Genomic DNA, 19,032 nt, shown 5'->3' on the forward strand with positions numbered 1-19,032 from the left:
ATGGATGGCCACAGAATATAATGCATCCATTGTCAAGAAATCCCCACCAGAGACCTCTCAAATCTTTCATTGATTGAGTTGTGCTGGACTTGAAGCACACTGAAAATTTTCCAAATGGTAAAATATTAAATACACTCTTTTTAAAAAATATTTACCAGTTAAACACTAAAGTACTGTAACTGGCTGACCTTTCACAGCAGCTTTGTTCTACTTTTCCAAAAGCAGCCAGAAAGGGATTGTTTTCTTTTAATGCTTTGTTTTGTCTTTCAGAAAAAAAGAACCAACTTATTTTGAGCATACTACTCCCCACCCCCCTCCGCCTATGCAATAACATCATAATGGCAGAATAATCACTGTAAACAATACCCTGGGGATTTAGTTGGCTACAGCAGGGGACTTTAAGAGCCAATTTCAGTGCTTTTCTTAACTACATCATTGCATTTTTGTCTGCTAGTGGATAAGAAGAGTCTCCTTTTAGAGCAGGTTGATGGAAAGTGCTAATTGTTGACACATTAGCTAATTGTTATGATTAGCCCCTGACTTTTTTTTATTCTAAAAGTCAAGATCTCAACTGTGAAGTATGAAGATGCTTTATTACAACAATGCTATGAAAACATTCAAACAATGAGAGGCTAATCTTCAGAAGCATTCAATCCGGTGGCAACTGGACAGCCATGCCTTTAAAGAACAGACAACCATCAGGAAAAAAAAATATCCTAACTGCGGCATCCACCCAATATTTCAGACCTAAGTGTTCTGGGTTATCATGAACAATCTGTTTTTACAAATTCACTATGTCTTTGGAAAGTTGAAGTAACTCCAAACCAAATAAACCATGTGCAAGCCATAATGGTCCACTGACAATTGAGGCGCTTGGAATTCATGAGAGTGTGAACCTATAAGGTACCACACTTCATTGTTGCTCTGTTTTCTGAACACCAACATGGGGTATTTGAAATCAGGCTCATTCTCAGCTATAGTTCAGCTTGGGAAAACAACTAGGTATGAATCCTAAAATGTGCATGTTCATTAATATTTAAAGAAAAGGAGGGAGAGGAAATCAAGTAGAGAGAAAAAGTAGCAAGAATCCCAATTGCAGGGTTCAATTTTTGGCTCTGGCCACTGAATGAGTCATTATTCTGTGCCTCATCCAGCTAACTTGTAAATGTAAACAAAGATTTACTATTTGCTATAGGAATTACCTGGCTTCATATACATATATGATTTGACTGAATTTCAATTCGTAAAAACTCAGATACATATTAAAATCAATGCACGACCGTATCCTGGTGTTCATTTTATAGTTTAACAAATGGAGAAAATACAATCTTCTTAAATTATTCTGATTTATAATCCTCCCTAAGTAACATAATTAAGTTTTACTACCCATCCACTGGTCAATATCTTGATATTTTCTTCCTTCAGTGTTACTCGTTTTAAACTTTAAGTATCTGCATCCTTAAAAAAAATAATTAAAAAAAAAAGATATGTTTTAAACAACCTACACTTCGTTTATACATAGTTTGACTATTTTGAGTAAGTTGACTGGTTACTAACTAGTTAACCCATTTAGAGTTGTTTACAAGATTAAATGTGATAATAACTTAATGTGGCTAAAGCAATGCTTGGCACATAGTAAGCACCTAATAAATGTTAGCTGCCATCAGCAGCGGCATCGAAGTGACAAGTAAGTGGCCAAATAGTCAGACTTGCATTTATAAAAAATGGTATAGATTCCCAGTTTAACCTAAGGTGTAACACAGCACTGTACAGGAAAGAAAGTATTATTAGTAGCTACTAAATGTTTTTGGTACATGTGGCAAGTCAACACTTGACCAAATACCTATTACACAGTAGGTTCTCTGCTACATGGCTTGTATTAGGGCTCTGTCTACGTATACAAACTGAGCTGAAGTTAAAAAAGAAAAAAACAAAACAAAACAAAAAACTCTAGTCTCTCCTCAATTTAAATGCCCCCAGGGTAGAATCTTTAGATCCTAAAGGGAAAATAAGTTTAGAAAAAACAAAGGCAAGAGGGAAATCTCAGAAAATACATATATGCAGCCCTTATAAAGGTCTGCCTTTACTAAACAAACACAAATTAAAACAGTACACAAAACCGAGAGTGTAACAACAAAATCTTTCTATCATACATTTATATTAATTCAATGAACAATAAATTTCTCTTTCTCCCTGTTCGGATCTTTTCAGGTTCTTTCTGCTGTGCAATTTCAACCAGGTGATTCCAATTTGACTTTGCATTGTTGCAAAGATCATAACGAGAAGCCATGGTTTTCTTTTTCCGGTTCTCCATCCAACATGAGTGTCGTCTGCCTGAGACTCTGTACTGACTGCCGAATCAAATCATGCCAGAGGCCCAGCCTGAGACGGCCTCCTTCATTTTCCCCCACGCAAATCTCCCACCCACTTCCATGCCCCAGCTTCGTCTCCCCTGGATTTCATCACAATCCCACCTCCTGCTCTACAAAACACTTTTTTTTCCCCCAATCTCCTATTTTTCTTTTTTAAGTTATCCCAATAGGAATGATTTGAAATTTACATATACATGGACATCAAAATCCTCACCATGGTAAAAATGTGTTGAAAAGTAAAGCTTCAGGGAGTCTGGGTGGCTCAGTCGGTTAAGCGGCTGCCTTTGGCTCAGGTGATGATCCCAGTGTCCTGGGATCCAGCCAGGCCCCGCATCAGGCTCCGTGCTCAGCATGGAGCCTGCTTCTCCCTCTCCCTCTGCCTGCCTGTCTGCCTACTTGTGATCTCTCTCTCTTTCTGTCAAATAAATAAATAAAATCTTTAAAAAAAAAAAAAGTAAAGTTTCATGTGAAGAGAGCTCTAGGTTTAGGTGGGTAGAATAAATGAAGTTATTATTTTAAAGGAAAATGCATTATTGAATTGAGCCAGTAACTTATTTTCCAGTTGAATTCAACTTGTTTTCCTACCAAAATACAGATTTGTACTTTCACATGTATCATTGCTATAATGCTTTTATTTCTAGTTCTTTTAAAATGTTACATACAAGAACCTACCTATAATATCACTGTATACACTCCTGCATTGGGGGGAATTCCCATCCATCCATCAATTTATTTTAAGTAAGAATAACACAGGAATGAAATCCCTGAATATTTTAACATGTTCCCTGAAAACATAGTAATGACTTTACAACATGACTATAAAATACACAATTTTCTACAAATGTGCGAGTATGTGCTAGGTAGAAGGGCTATCTAAAAACACATATTATCTCCTATGTCAACCTCCTTCATCTACTATATGAGGAAAGGAAAACTGGAAGTAGTGAGACTTCTGCAATGTACACATCAGCCGGTGGCAGACCTATACAGTTTGTCCACATCATACCTTTCATGGAAAGAATAATAATATATGGCGCTGGCCACCTCAAGACCCAGCTCTCTTGATGGTGTGTTGGACTGTATCCAAACACCCCAGACACGAGACAAATTATTACAAACCAGACATTAAGTATTCTATTTCACCATCTCCATATTTGAAAACAAGAAGAAAGAAAGAAAAAGAGAAAGAGAAAGAGAGGGGGAGGGAGGAAGGATGGAAGCAAGGAAGGAAGGAAATGACACCATTCAATCTAGGTTGATTATAAAGGGTTTGTAAAAGGTTTCTGGTGTGTCTTACCTTCAAATCTTTAGGTTATGCCCGAAATCCAAAGACTGGTGTCCTTCTAAAAGGAAGGAGAGGGGGATTTGAGACTGAGAGACACAGAGGGAAAGGCCCAGAGGAAAGAGCAGAGGCAGAGATTGGAGGCATGCAGCCCTAAGGCAAGAAACGCCAAGGGCTGCCTGCAGCCAACAGAAGCTGAGAAAGAGGCAGACGACAGATTCTCCCTCAGGGCCTCCAAGAGGGGACCAGCCCGGCAAACACCCCAATTTTGGCCTCCAGAACTATGAGAAAGTAAGTGTCTATTGTTTTAAGCCACCAAGTTTACGGTAATTGGTTATGGCAGTCCTAGGAAACTATGCACTCACAGCCAAGATTTACTTGGGGCTGCTGTGAAGGTCGGATGAGATGATCAGAAGGCACCTAGCACTATGCTCACTTGGTGAAACCTCCTTTATCCCCTCCTCTCCTCTGGGCAGTGAGAATGGGTATGAGGCAGGTTTTCCCCTGCGGCGGATTCAGGCTGGCTATTGATCATTCTTACGGGTCTGGAGCTCCTACCTCATTCCTCCTGCTCGGAAGTGCCACATCCTCCTCCCAAGGACATGTCAGTGCCAGCCTGTCTGGCACAGACTTTTCTTCCTATCTGCTACCTGGCTTCCTTAACATTGCCCTTACCTACCTAAGCTGCTGATAGCAAAAAACGGCTCTCTCTGGAGAGGGCTGGGCTGGGCTGGGCAGTAGGACACTGGTTCTCATAGTCCCAGCTCATCACCGTCCCCCTGGTTGATCCCTTCTGTGGCCTGACACATAACCCAAAAGCTTCCACAGATTCAGCAGCCTTCTCCCTTTGGGCTTCTGTCTTTATTTACTATCTTCTTTGAGAGCTCAATACCAATGTATTAACACCTTTCCAATCCAATTTCATTATCTTGTTTTCTTCTTTTAGAGAAAAGAAGATATATATATATATACAATATGTATGTACATATATATCAGTTATTTTTAATTCTTTTTTTTTCATGTTTATTTCCTCTAAAAGATGCATACTCTAATGGAAAGAAAAATAGGGAGCCAGACCCTATTCAAGGCCTACATGGGCCACTAACAATGAGCCGCCATGCCAAAGCAAGAAACAAAAACAAACAAAAAAACAAATGGAAAAAATTACTGTGAAGTGCATTTTGTCATTTGAAAACCTAATCGGAAGTCATTTCTTGCTAAAATTTCACCTTTTTCTCTAGTTAACCAAGTAAGAACACGTGTGCAAGCAGATCCGGCCAGATTGCTTGGCAGTACTCTCTTTCCTCCCATTTCCCTAATCTCCCAACTGCAAAGTAAAGCAGCAGATGTATAAATAAATATATATATCATTTATCACATGTCCTATATACCACATACATGTTTCATGTATTTCATATATATACCCCTACCTAACTCATTGGGATGCAATCAATAAACACGACAAAGGCAGAGCATGTTTAATTCCTTGGAAGAAGCTCTAAAATTTACAGTGGTGTTAAAAGCTTAATTCTCCCCTTTGCAGAAAAGAATAAACCTCCTCCGCCCTCTTCCTTGTTTTTTCCTTGATTCAGGTAAGTAGTGTGATAACTTGAAAGCCATGCTACAGTTACGTGCAAGGGAAAACAGAGAGGCATCCCGTTAGAATGGAGACTTGCAGAAGCAAGACGAGGCAAGGTTTGTATTCTTGCGTGATCGGAGGCAACCTGCAGCATTCAAACCAGAAAGGAAAGGAGAAGAGAGAGCAAGTATGATTAATGAGACATATTTTTATCCCTTGCTCTGCTACAGGTGCTCTTCGAGCAATACAGCATTTGCTCCCCACAATACCACTAAGCAGATGTCATGGTTTCCATTTTACAAACGCACCAACTAAGGCTTAGAAAGCTTAAAGAATGTGAGTCATCCATAATTGGGTGACAAATAAATAAAATTGACACCCGCCTCCTTATAACTTCTCTCTTCCACTTTGAGAGGACTCTACAAGAAAGGAGTGAGGAGTGACGGAGAAAACTGGACCTAGCTGTTTATACTTCAGTGACCAAACAGCCTTAGAGAGAGATAGTTTCGTTGTAGGTACAGGAAAAAAGCTTCCTGTGCTGAAATCTGATTACAACACAAGTTAAATCCATTGAAACTTATCCTGATATCAAAAGACAAGCTTTGCATACACCAATTCTGAAAGCTTTGAAACCCTAGTCACGAAGCAGCAGGTGTGGGCTCCATTAAATTGTTCTGGAGGATAAGCACACTCCCCCAGTGCCACAGCTTGCCCAGGATTTTCCATGTTCTCTCTATCCCTCATCTGCTTGAGGCCCACCTAGTGGGGGAGGATAGACCACCGAAAAGATCGCATGTCATTTCTAAGGTGAGCAAAGCCTAGAAGTTTTCCAGCACGGTTTTCCCGAACTAAGCGTTCTCATGAGAATCAATAGCTACTGTGCTGGTACCTTGCCCCTCGTAGGCTTATGAATCCAACCAGTGGATATTGACTGAGCAAGCCCTCTAGGCAGGGCACTGTCTTGAAGCAGATTCAAAGCCAGTGTTAGAAAGAGCTTTTGCCTTTAGAGAGCTTGCAGTCTGGTGGGCAGACACATCCACCCATTAGAAAACAACGACAATTTCATTCACACCATTCCGACAACAAGTCTGTCAAGAGAGAAGAGAACTCTTTATAGGCTGGAGAGATGGGGGGTTGTGGGAGGGAGGGCTGACTTGAGAATGACCTCGAAGGCTGAAGGGGATTTGGCTAGGGAGAGAAGTAGGGTGGGGAAGGACAACTGCTACTGAAGACAAAGCATAAAATTAGTGTAGCTTCTGGGATGAGCAGATTAGGAAACATCAAACAAAACCAGTAAATTCAGAGTTGTCGCTACCAAGTCTTTTCCAGGCAGAGATGGCCTGTTTACATCCTGTACTTAACTCACCTCCACCTTAACAGGCTCCTGAGAAGAAAATTTCTGACATGGGACCATTAAAGGCTCACTTTACTTTCCACAAATACATCTGCCTCCTTTCATAGCAGTTTACACAGAGAGTAAACCATCTTTGCTTCAAGATGAAATGTAATTGTCACCCATTTCAGTGAGGTGAAACCGTGGTTGAGGGCTGCTGACAGAGTATGAATATTAGACCTCCTAGTGAAGCAACAGAACCAGACTGTCCCAAGACAAGAAGCTCAAGATGGCTCCCGGTAAATTTCCACCTTTTACCTGGGAAAGTGCCATCTGCTGTCCTTAAGAAATATACATTTCAGTAGGCAATAACCAAACAAAATCCTTGGAAGCCTGCTTCTTAAAGCAGAGATCTATGGATATAATTATACATACAATTCACCACAGCTCACAAAATTTTATGACTACATAGACCCCGAACCAAAACAACAGAGTAATTCTGTAAAAATGAAAATTTCCACCAGATTCTTGGCATGAAAAATAAATGTAGTCTCTATAAATGAGAGATAGCTTATTTTTCCTTTTTAAATTATGTCTCTAATGGGGTGAAAGGCCACTGTCAGTCATGGGACTAGTTGGCAATTAGTTATACCCAAATCATCCCCCAACTGAGGAGTTTCTTGGTCCTCTACATCTTGGCTCCCTACCCGATGTCCACCTCATCATGCTCCATTCTGCCCTCGGGTCTTGACAGATATAGTACTGAGTAAAAGTCCTCCCCAGAAGTTTGATAGTAGTGGCCAAAAGAGAAAAAAAGTAATAGAAAAGGAGAATAGCCATCTCTACTTTAAAAGGGGGGAGGAGGGTCAACTTTGAAATGTCACAAATTTCTATCAACTCCGGAAAACAGAAACTGTCTCATTTGCTTTGTTTTATACAGTGCCCATCACAGTAGCTGAGACTCAGTCTCTCAAATGTTTGTGAGCAACTCTAAGTCTCTACGATGAATACTATGTCCAAATGATTCCGTTTTCTCCTTCAATTAAATAAGATTGAATTAATCATCAAATATTGTATCCTGGATACTTGGGGATGGTGCAGCCATTTTGGAAAATAGTTCGGCAATTTTTCAAAAAGTTAAACCTACAGTTACTACATGACCCAATTCCACTCTTAGGTACATAGCCAAAAGAACTGAAAATGTATGCCCACGTAAAACTCATTCACAAATGTCCATAGCTGTATTATTCATAATAATCAAAATCATAGAAACAACCTAAGTGCCCATCAACTGACGAATGGATAAACAAAATGAGGTCTACCCATGCAATGGAAAATTATTCAGCCATAAAAAGGAATGAAGTTCTGATATGTCTTTTAAGAATGAACCTTATGGGTATTAAGGAGGGCACGTGTTGTAATGAGCACTGGGTGTTATATGCAAACAATGAATCATGGAACACTACATCAAAAACTAATGATGTACTGTATGGTGACTAACATAACATAAAAAAAAAAAAATGAATGAACCTTAAAAGCATCATGCTAAGTAAAAGCAGGTAGACCTACTGCCTGATTCCACATACTATATGGCCAAAAGGCCACTTACTGTATGAGTCCAATTATCTGAAATGTCTAATATAGACAAAGACAGACAGTCAGTTAGTAGTTGCCAAGAGTTGGGGGAAGGGAGAATGGGGAGTGATTGCTAATGGGAATGGGGCCACTTCTTTGGAGAACTGTATACTTTAAAAGGATGAATTTTGAGATGTGTCAATTTTATCTCCAAAAAATATTTGGCTAACTTCTCAGTGAAGAAACTATAGTTAGGAGTTACGTTCCATTCTTCAGGTGAGATGAAAACTACTGATATTCCATACATCTTTTTTCTTGTCGATAAATATTAGAAATTTACTGGAATTCTTTATATACTTAAAAAAGAAACGTAAACATTCTTTGAGCATTTGTTATATTATGTAATTAATCACATCATAATAGCAATAATAATAATGATGATGACTAACATTTATTAAATGCTTATGATGGCACTATTAAATGCTATCAGTCACTGTCCTAAGTACTTTACAGGTATTAACTCTTAAAAGAGTTAAAGAACAACTCTATAAGGTGAGTCCTATTCTTATCTCTATTTTATACAGAAAACTGAGGCACAGAGGGCTTATCCAAGGTCAATCAGCTAGTTAATTGGGAGCCAGTATCCCAGCCCAGGCAGCCTGGTCCCAAGCTGACACTGGTAATCACCATTCAATTCCATCTTTAACGAAAAGAGGAAAAGGATTAGTGCTAGATGACTCACTGCAGGGCCTAATCTAGAGATTTGGCTAAGTTTTCTCACCTGCAAGCTCTGCAAGCCAGACCTCCTGGTCTGCTTTTCCTGATCACTAAAGGGAGGGAATGGGGCAGCACCCTCTCTTCGTCCCCAACCGCTCTAAGTCTCCATGACCCTGTGCCTAAGTCAATGAGAAACCAAGAAATATTCAGATGCAAATGTTCTATAATGAGCATACTGGGTACACCAGGAACTTTGAGCTTAAAATATTTTATAGAAAGCAACTAGAAATTTTAGGATTAAACAGCTGAAAAGGCCTCAGGGACTAAAGGACTGGATTGGCTACTATGCACTTTTTTTTTTTTAATTCAAAAAAAGGAAATTCTGCTAACTCTCCCTTATAATCAAAAAAATCATTCACTGCGTATTTTTTGCTTCCTGGAATTTAATTCCATGATATCTCCTTCAATCCTCAACAAATAAATATTGAAAACCTCCTGTGTGCCAAGCATCTTTCAGGCACTAAGAACACAATAAGAAATAAGGCAAAAAAGGGCTCCAGCTCATTTTTGAAGAGGAGGGAAGATAATGATAAGCAAGCCAACAAATCAGTAAACAAAATAATTTCAGATGGTGACAGATGCCAAGAAAATAAGGCAGGGTGACACAATGGTAATTGGTTGCTTTAATATCTGATAAAACCTCATCTGTAATGGAGCAAAGATTTTGGTGTATTTCATTCACCTTATCCCAAGTGCCTAGAAGAGCACTCAATACATATGGAATGAGTGGGAGGCTAAATGAATGAATGAATAAACAAACAAATGGTGTTCTCCACATTGTGGCAGAGACTGCTAGCTGATCAGGAAGGCCATTTCTACTCTCTTCTGGGCTCATAGCTCAATTACGTGTATTAGTTTGCTAGGGCTCCCATAACAAAATAGCTCAGCTGGATTGCTTAAACAGCAAAAGTTTATTTTCTCACAGTTGTGGAGGCTAAAAGCCCATGATCAAGATGCTGGCAGGCTTGGTTTCTTAAGGCTTCTCGCCTTCGCTTGCAGATGACTACCTTCTTACTGTGTCCTTACGTGGCCTTTCTTCTGTGCATGCACATCCATGGTGTCTTTGTATGTCCTCATCTCCTCTTCTTATAAAGACACAGAATGAATTAGGGTCTACCCTCACAGCCTCATTTTAACTTAATTATCTCATTAAAAGCCCTCTCTCCAAATACAGTCACATTCTGAGGTACTGGGGATTAGGACTTCAGCATATGAATTGGGGAAGGACATAATTCCAACCAAAAGACGGTATTTTCAGCTTCCTTTGCAGTTTGGTAGGAACTAGTCACAAGGGGCGCCTGGGTGGCTCAGTTGGTTAAGCGACTGCCTTCGGCTCGGGTCATGATCCCCGGGTCCGGGGATCGAGTCCCACGTCGGCTCCCTGCTCAGCAGGGAGTCTGCTTCTCCCTCTGACCCTCTTCCCTCTCGTGCTTTCTATCTCTCATTCTCTCTCTCTCAAATAAATAAATAAAATCTTTAAAAAAAAAAAAAGAAACTAGTCACAACGGGGCACATGGCTGGCTCAGTCAATACAGCATGGGGCTCCTGATCTAGGGGTCATAAGCTTGCACCCCTTCAAATCTATTTAGTCTTTCTTAATAACCTTCTGTGCTATTCAAGCTAAAGAGTTGTTTTTGTTTTTGTTTTTTACATTTATTTATTTAGGGGCGCCTGGGAGGCTCAGTCAGTTAAACATCTGTCTTCAGCTCAGGTCATGATCCCAGGGTCCTGGGATTGAGTCCCGCATGGTGCTCCCTGCTCGGCAGGGAATCTGCTTCTCTCTCTCTCCCTCTGCCCCCTCCCCACACACTCTATTTATTTATTTATTTTAGAGAGAGAGAGAGAGAGAGAGAGTGCAAGCGGGGGGGGGGGGGGCATGGGCACAGGGAGAGAGAGAATCCCAAGCAGACTCCGAGCTGAGCACCAAGCCCAACTCGGGGCTTGATCTCACAGCGCATGAGATCATGACCTGAGCTTAAAACCAAGAGTCAGACGTTTAACCAACTAAGCCACCCAGGTGCCCCAAGAGTTTTTTTAAAGGTTTCCTCACAGGACTATGACTTTAATCATTTTTTATGCTCCTCTCTTCCTAATTTCTTTACTTTCATCCTAAAATACAGAACCCAAAACCAGAGAGAGGCCTCTTAAAGCAAGTTTTCGCAGTAAAACATTGGCAGATTGAAGCCTTAAACATACTATTTATCATGAGATAATACAAAGACATACAAACCAAAGACTCCCAAAATTCTTAAACCCAGGTTTCAACCTCACAAAAGCTTCACCTTTATGGGCCAACTCACAATTGCCAACTGCTGCTGTGGTTCATATGCTAAAAATAAGAGGGCACCAAGAAGGAGCTGGCCAGGCCAAATCTGGGCGGCAGTCCTCCCTGGACCAGGAACAACAAACAAGGTGAAGGAGGTAATGGGGTGGGGGAAGGACCATTCTTCGACGCAGTGATCCCAAGAGCAATGGGAATCCAAAAATAAACATTGGTTGACCCCAGTGCCCTTGAACAAGCATGCAAAGTCACTGAATAACAGAGCCAGCTAATCTACATGCCAATCTAAACTTCTCTTTCTGAGCTGCTAATGCAGGTGGCCAGACCTTTAACTTCTAAGGAAGCTTACCAGAAGAAACGTGATTTTATATCATTGATATCAGTAGCAGATGCATCTGACCAATTCCGACATACCTAATTTTCCTTTAGGAGCCCAGAAATACAACTCAGAGCCTGGGTGGTGAAATAACAATCAGCAGCCTGCCTGTTCCTTCCTTCCTTCCTTCCTTAATTCGTTAGTTCATTCATTCAACATTCTTATTCGTGCCTAAAAGGTGCTGGACACTCTGCTAAGGACTAGAGATACATGAACTAGTAAAATTCCTCTAGGCTTTCACAATCTTGGATTTGGAGGGAGGAACTGAGAAGGAAAGCCCAAATTAAAATGTGGTTAATGTTATGTTGGCATAACGGCAAGTTACTCTAGGAACACAGAGAAGGAAATGATCAAACCCTCGCCAATAGATAAATGGAGGTGAAAATTAAAATAGTGGCAAGACATCTAAATCGTGTGTATTACATAGAATTCATCTACACTTTGTTTTAAAAGAAAGAAGATTTTATCCAAACAGGAGTTTAACAATGTCAAATAACTGCACTGCAGACTCAAAAACACAAGGGGATAAAGCAAGAAATCAGGTCTCAGAGTCAGAGGAGAAGCCCTGCACATCCACATCCACACTGCCCCTCCTGATCTCTTCTCCCGCCTGTGTCCCCAACACTGACTGCAGAATGCAGCCCAGCCACTGCTTGGCTCCACCCTGGAGGACCTGATGGGGGCAAAATTAGGGGGAGGGCTAATGCGGACAATGGAATAAACCTGAAGACGATGACTATATTGGCTTCCAACCCAGTTTTATTTCCTAAGAAAGAGTCTCTTGAGATTCTGAGGCACCATTTTTCTCTGGTTCCCTCCAGCTTTCCCCAGCTAAATCTGCTCCCAAGATTCTCACTAAAGTGCAAAAACACAAACCCCTTAATATGGCCCCACTTCCACTGTATCTGATTCTGGGCTCCATGAATATATGTTCATACCTGTTGGATCACATTTTATAGAAACAATTTATCACTTGTCTCCTCCCAACTACAGAGCCAACATCTTCACCCTGGATGATGTGTACCTATCATCCAGGCACACAAGTTATCATTTTAAATTCAGTGGTACCTGAATGACCTAGGCAAACAGTAGGCTTTTTTAAAAAGAAAATGAAATTAAGGACTAAATCATGAACATCAGTGACCTAAACCATGTATACTTTTTGCTTTTTTTTATATATATTTTAACTTGACTTACTTAAAGCAAGTTTCTTTTATAATTGGGAAAATGAGGATGACAGGTATAATTCTTTTTGGTTGGTGAAATAACAAATTCTTCAAACTCTCTTCAGGGAAGTAACCTACCTGGTCTCAGATTGAGCATGTCATGTTCGTGAATGTCTTTTCTCCTTGTCACCTTCCTAAGATGGTCAATTAAAGCTACTAGTACTTTTCCTTATGACAAGGACATGTATCCAGTGGGAACTGGAATGAAGTCAACACATTAATTTCATGTAATTCAGCTGAATGATTTTATTTCCTCCCAAGACTGACTCAGGGCTCACAGCCAATGCACTGTGGTGTGGTGATGAAGTTTCGAATAAGACCCTCCATTGGTCTACGGGAGCTGGGCTAGGACAGATCCTCAAAGGACTTTATTGGAGGTGAACTCAAGGTGAACCAAAGTTCCTATGATGAAAATAGTTCAATCAGATCTCCAGAATCTCTTGAGTCATGGGACAGCTGAACAAAATTAGTGTCATGGAGGGGGCAGCAGTAGCCAGACTCTAAGGTGGCCCTAGTGATCCCTTCCTCCTGGTGTTCACACCCTTGTATAATCCCCTCCCATTAACCAAGCATAGGCAGGACGCAGTGACTCACTTCTAACAAGGAGAGTAAGAAGTGACAGTGTGTGAATCAGAGACAAGGTCATAAAGGGCCGAATATGCCCCCTCCATCACTCCCTCTTGGGGAAGTCGGCTGCCATGGTGTGAGAGGGATGACCATGTGGCAAGGTTCTGAGGGCTGCTGCCAACGGTCTCCTCTGAGGAGCTCCTCTGCTGTTCCCCAGCCTTCTGATGAACTGCAACCCCAGGGTATCCTCTGCACTGCAACCTCATGAGAGACCCTGAGCCAGAACCAGCCTGCTATGTCCCACAGAAACTAGAAAAGATGACAAATACTTGATGTTTTAAGCTGCTAAATTCGGGGGACATTTTGTTACACAGCAGTAATTAATATAGGGGCTTAAAGGTATCCAGCCCCAGGACATGATACGAGGGGTGCCAAGAATATGCCCACACCTGTGCTGTTTCCTCCCCATTGTGCCTCTCAGGCCTGAAGGGCTTGCACCCCTATCTTAAATAGGTATGCAGTTCCTCATGGAGCATACAGTGAGTGCCTTCTGTGTGCAGTCAGGATACCAAACGTTAAGGATAGCAAGGCAATTTTTCCCTTCCGAAAAGCTCATTTTCCTTCTCCTTAAGAACCATCCAGTTTCCTTGTCAAAAACAGTTTTCAAGGCCGCTAAAAATTGAGGCCAACCACTGAACCCCAATCCCAGCTAGGAGTCTGATGCCTCCCATTATGAAGGAAAAACAGGGGCCGAAGTGGAACTTCATGGAATGCAGTTAGCCTCCCTGCCGGTCCCCCTAAGTTTAAATAGAAGCATTCCATTCTGCCCTCTTAAAATTAAGTGCTCTCACAAAGCAGACACTGGAGCATAAAATACCTTTTTACTTCACCTATTTGAATACCAGAGATTTGCCTTAAAGGGCCAGGCAACCTGAAGCTTTTCAACCAAAACAAGGCACCAGATTACCGAAGGCAGATGATATTTCATCTTAAGCATCGAGTATATTGTCCTTACCATTAGGGATTCTCACGGGATTAACACTAAGTAGTGCCTATTACTACATTAATGATAAATCATTTGCATGTCATTAACAAATTTCAGCCAGCCAGGATTAATCCCTCAGTTTATTTTGTTTAACAGCCAACAGGTTCCTTAGTCACTGAAATGAAAGGCAGGAAACTCAGACGTTTTCTTCAATCCAGGCAGTTCAACGAAATGCTTATACACATATATGTATTTTTTTTCCCACCATTATTACCATCATGCAGCTTCTAGGATAATATACTATTTTTGACATAAAAATATTAACTAGGAAAGCTTTCAATTTATCAAATATAAGAACAAAAAGACATATACTTAAGGCTTGGCTATTGTGAAATGAAGGCATAAGTTGGTCACACAAATACACATTTTCAATAAGAGGATTTTCTGAAAGATTTTTAAAAATAGTTCATACCTTTGTTGATTCCACATGTGCTATTCGTAATTTAACATCGGAAAATAATCACTCCAAATGGTTCTCCCAGCTATGATTCACCACAGTGAATGATTCTGCCACTCACAGCAAATAAGAGAATGGTTCAGAATGGCTTATTTTCCTGCTCCAATAAACTATGACTAGGCATTCAGCAGATTTTTCTTTTGTTTCTTATTATTTTGCAGAGTTGAGAAAAAAATATGAAAAATAAAAGAAATAACTGAATGGGCCATTGCTTTCAAAACTTATTTAGTCGCTCATTTATGTCAACCCTGTTATAATTCACTTCCATTCTCCTGTTTTTCTGGTGTGTTTTCCATATTGGAGAACCCTCACCACAAGATGCCCATTCTCTTTCAGATCTCAAGGCATGGCTTATCTTTCCACATAAAAGTCTAAGTGTAAGTGCCCACTGCCAAAATGCATGCATGTGATAAAATTAAAGCATTTTATTAGCTTTTCATCCTGGAAATAACTGGCAGAAATCTCCTTTGTTGCATTAATTTTGTATCATTAAACCTATCCAGTAAGTATCTCGACACCAACTCAATCATTCTAGGTCCCAGCACAGAAAGTCGACTTACACGAAATAACAGTGAGGCCTGTTGACAGTTTTCAACATACTGTTTTGATTAATAGATTTTTTAGTTGTATACTTTTCTTAATGCCGAGTCTAAAGTCATTAGCTACTAAGAAACAGCTACACCTCCCTTTATCCTCCTACTTTCATCCTTAGGACTCCAGGAATCATCATAAGAAGTCTTCAACTTGCCAATACTTAAAAGGGGGGTGGGGGGGGAGCATCCAGCATCCCTCTCTAAACTTCCAGGAAAAATAATAATGAATGACAGATCCAATCATTTTTCATGCCAATGTAGCCAGATATTGATATCCTACAACCTAGTCAGTCTCCTTCCAGAGCATCTCTGCATATATGCATGCCTGCACACGTGCACCGGCACACGAACACATACTATATTGAGCCTGCAAAGTAAGGAATGCCAACATAGCCAAGCAGGGGTTAAGTTAGGAAGCAAAGAGATAATTTGTTGTCTGGAGTTACACGGGGTACATTTTGCACAGAAATAATGTTATAAGTGCACATTTTATAAACTCAGCTTATCAATTTAACTCACATCACCTTCCATATTCCCAATGTCTTGTAAAGATATGAATAGACTAGTGGGCTGTAAACTGGGTCAAACGGTAAGTTTTTTTAAAATTATGAGCACCTCCATTACTTATATAAAGATCTATAAATACAAATATCAATATAAATATTCTACTGTGATGTGTATTCACAAAAATAAAAATTAGGATAAGAAATAATATCCATAGTCATTCTAGTATATGCCCGCTATACCCCCAACAGCTCACCTGCACACCTCCTGTGGTATACACTCTCCACTTTCAAGTCCCGTTGTTAGAGAAGGTAGGTAGTTAGGTTCTAACAGGACACCTGGAGGCCGGCGGCGAGAGAGCCCACCAGCCGGCCAGTCGTGGGGAACGTTAGAGGCCTGCCCTGGCCGCACTCCACATGAAGCCTGATCAAACCAGACCGGCCCAAGATGGCGGGTGCCACCACGGGAAACCGCCGACCCAATCACGAAGAAAATTCGCGAAACCCGGCATCCCTGCACCACGTAATGAATAGTCCACCCCCTCGTTAACGACCCTCAATAAAAGATAGATAGTCAACCCCAGGGGCGTGCAGCTCTCTCGCTTGAGCTTGGCGGCTCTCACATCTCGAGAGTATACTTTCATTTTAATAAACGTGCACGCTTGTGTCACGCATCTGCCGGGTCACGTGTCTGTGCTTGAATTCTTTCTCATGACAAGACTAAGCACTTTCAGGGACTCCTTTGGGATGGGCTATGTCAAGGCTCCAGGACCCAGGGTCTCCCAGTTCACTGGCAACACCAGTGATATACGTGGTTCAGCCCTTTAATAGGTATTTTTCTGGTGGGAAAAAACAATATATCTGCTAATTTCATACAGCATCTCATAGTTCATAAAACATCGTCGTATACATCATCTCAGGCAATCCTCACAAAGACCCTTTCCTCATTTGACAGACTAGGAATTTAAGTAACCAGAGTGCTCCCAAGATCACCCAAATAGACGCTAGCTAAACTAGAGTTGAAACCAGGGCTATCTTACAGATATATGACAGATTAAATGGGCTTTTATGTGCCAGTCTGGAAACCACACTACCACTTAGAATATTACTTCTAAGGGAAAATGCTTTCTGAGTTCTAATTAACTGACTTGTAAAGGAACTTTTAGAATATAATATGCTCGTAAATTAAGAACTACATGTATTACATATTTCCAAATAAATGTTTTTTCATACTGGAGAATCTGAACCTTTTATTCTGCCCCTAATGCCAAAGAGTAAATCATATAAACATGAAAGCCCTACCAAGCAATGCTGGAATGCCCATGTTCTATAAGGCTGTCAGCTAGCACTCAAGGCAACATTTCCCACCCAGAGACATTCTCTCTACTTGTGTATTCAATTTTATGTCTTACAATAAACTGACCGCTTTCTTTTATCAGTGTTTAAGAATCAGTAAAATTCATTTATAAGTATTATCCTTATAAGCATTATGTTCTAGCCTTGGAAAATTCTCTTTTTTCTTTCAAAGCCAAATTGTCGCATGAGCGAGATAGAAAATGTCTGTAATGAATGGTGCTTTGGGTCCAGAAAGGTGGCTGGAGAAAGTAAAGTCTTGTGAGTTTTCTCTCTGCCAAGGAAAGTGAGCCAGACGCTTTGACTTCTGCCAGGCTCCCTTGAGTCTTCTTGAACCCTGTTTTCTTTAGATTGCCAGCACTGATTAAATAATATTTTTGCAATGCATTTTATTTTCAAAAAAATGTATATCCTCTTTGGCCCAGTAACCTAACTCCTGTGAATCTATTCTAAGAAAATAATTTAAAATATCAAAAACTTTTTAGGCATATGTGTTTCATCATTATGTTATTTATAAAGTGGAAAAATAAAGAACAATCTGAATTTCCAATAAGGAAATGATAGATACACTTAATGACATACCATGTATCAATTTAAAATGATGGCTACAAAAGCCAAACAACTGCATAAAAAAAGAAAAAAGAAAAAAAGAAAGAAAACCTTGTGATATATTAACTGAGAAATACAGATTATAAGCTACATACACAGTGTAATATAACTACATAAAAATAAGAAAATAAACAGACTAGCCAATGGGCCAAACGAACCCATACTTGGTTACGGGTTCTGGAATTAGCAGTGACTTCTTTCTTTCCTATATTTACCAGTTTTCTCTGGTGTGGGTATATTGTCTTTTATAATAAAAAAAGGTTTTCTAGGGGTGCCTGGGTGGCTCAGATGGTTAAGCATCTGCCTTCGGCTCAGGTCATGATCCCAGGGTCCTGGGATTGAGCCCCACATCGGGCTCCCAGCTCAGCGGGAAGCCTGCTTCTCCTTCTCCCTCTGCCTCTCTCCCTGCTCATGCTCTCTCTCTCTGTATCTCTGTGTCTCAAATGAATAAATAAAATCTTTTCAAAAAATAAATAAATAAAAAGTTTTTCTAAAAGCTGGCATCTAACAATTTATGAATTCCCACAATCAATAAAAAAAAAATAACTCATATTTTTTAAAAGGGAAATCAGATAGTTCAGAAACGGAACCCTAAATAGCTATAAAATGAAAAACATGTTCAGTATTTTCTAGTAATCAGAGGGATTTAAATTAAAATAACAAAATATAATTCTATCCCATAATATGAACAAAAATTTAAATTTTATACATTTTGTTGTGAGTGTATGTGAATATTGGAACTTTCACACACAGCTGGTAGGAGGAAAAATTAGTACAATTACTTTGGCGAGCAATCTGAAACATCCAATAAAACTGGAAAATGTGACCTATATATAAACTTCACACCCTTGAACATAAAAATTACAATAACAGTCATTGTGGCATTGTTCATAATAGTGAATTTAAAACAACTTACATTTCCATCAATGGAGAAATAAATTGCACTATTTTCATATGATAGAATATCATAAAGCATTAAAAATGAATGAATTTGACCTCTTTGAAACATCATAGATAAATCATAAAAGCACAATTTTGAGGGGAGAAAGGAGCTCAGAATAATACCAATAGTCAGTTCCACTTAAATGAACTTTTAAAATCACA

General features: G+C 40.0%; 1 protein-coding gene across 9 annotated transcripts in view; it reads right to left on the minus strand.

Annotated features, from left to right (window-relative positions):
- Window positions 1-19,032, minus strand: part of MECOM (MDS1 and EVI1 complex locus) — a 531,718-nt gene that overhangs the window by 419,298 nt on the left and 93,388 nt on the right. Inside the window, exon 1 of one of the 9 annotated variants that reach the window (XM_027584131.2) lies at window positions 16,224-16,415. The exons of the other annotated variants lie outside the window; for them this stretch is intronic. The gene's annotated coding sequence lies outside the window, so the exon portion shown is untranslated. Of the gene's footprint in view, window positions 1-16,223; window positions 16,416-19,032 lie in introns of those variants that run through there. 9 annotated transcript variants of the gene reach the window in all.

The sequence above is a fragment of the Zalophus californianus genome, chromosome 1 (assembly GCF_009762305.2).
Source record: "Zalophus californianus isolate mZalCal1 chromosome 1, mZalCal1.pri.v2, whole genome shotgun sequence".
Lineage (NCBI taxonomy): Eukaryota > Metazoa > Chordata > Mammalia > Carnivora > Otariidae > Zalophus > Zalophus californianus.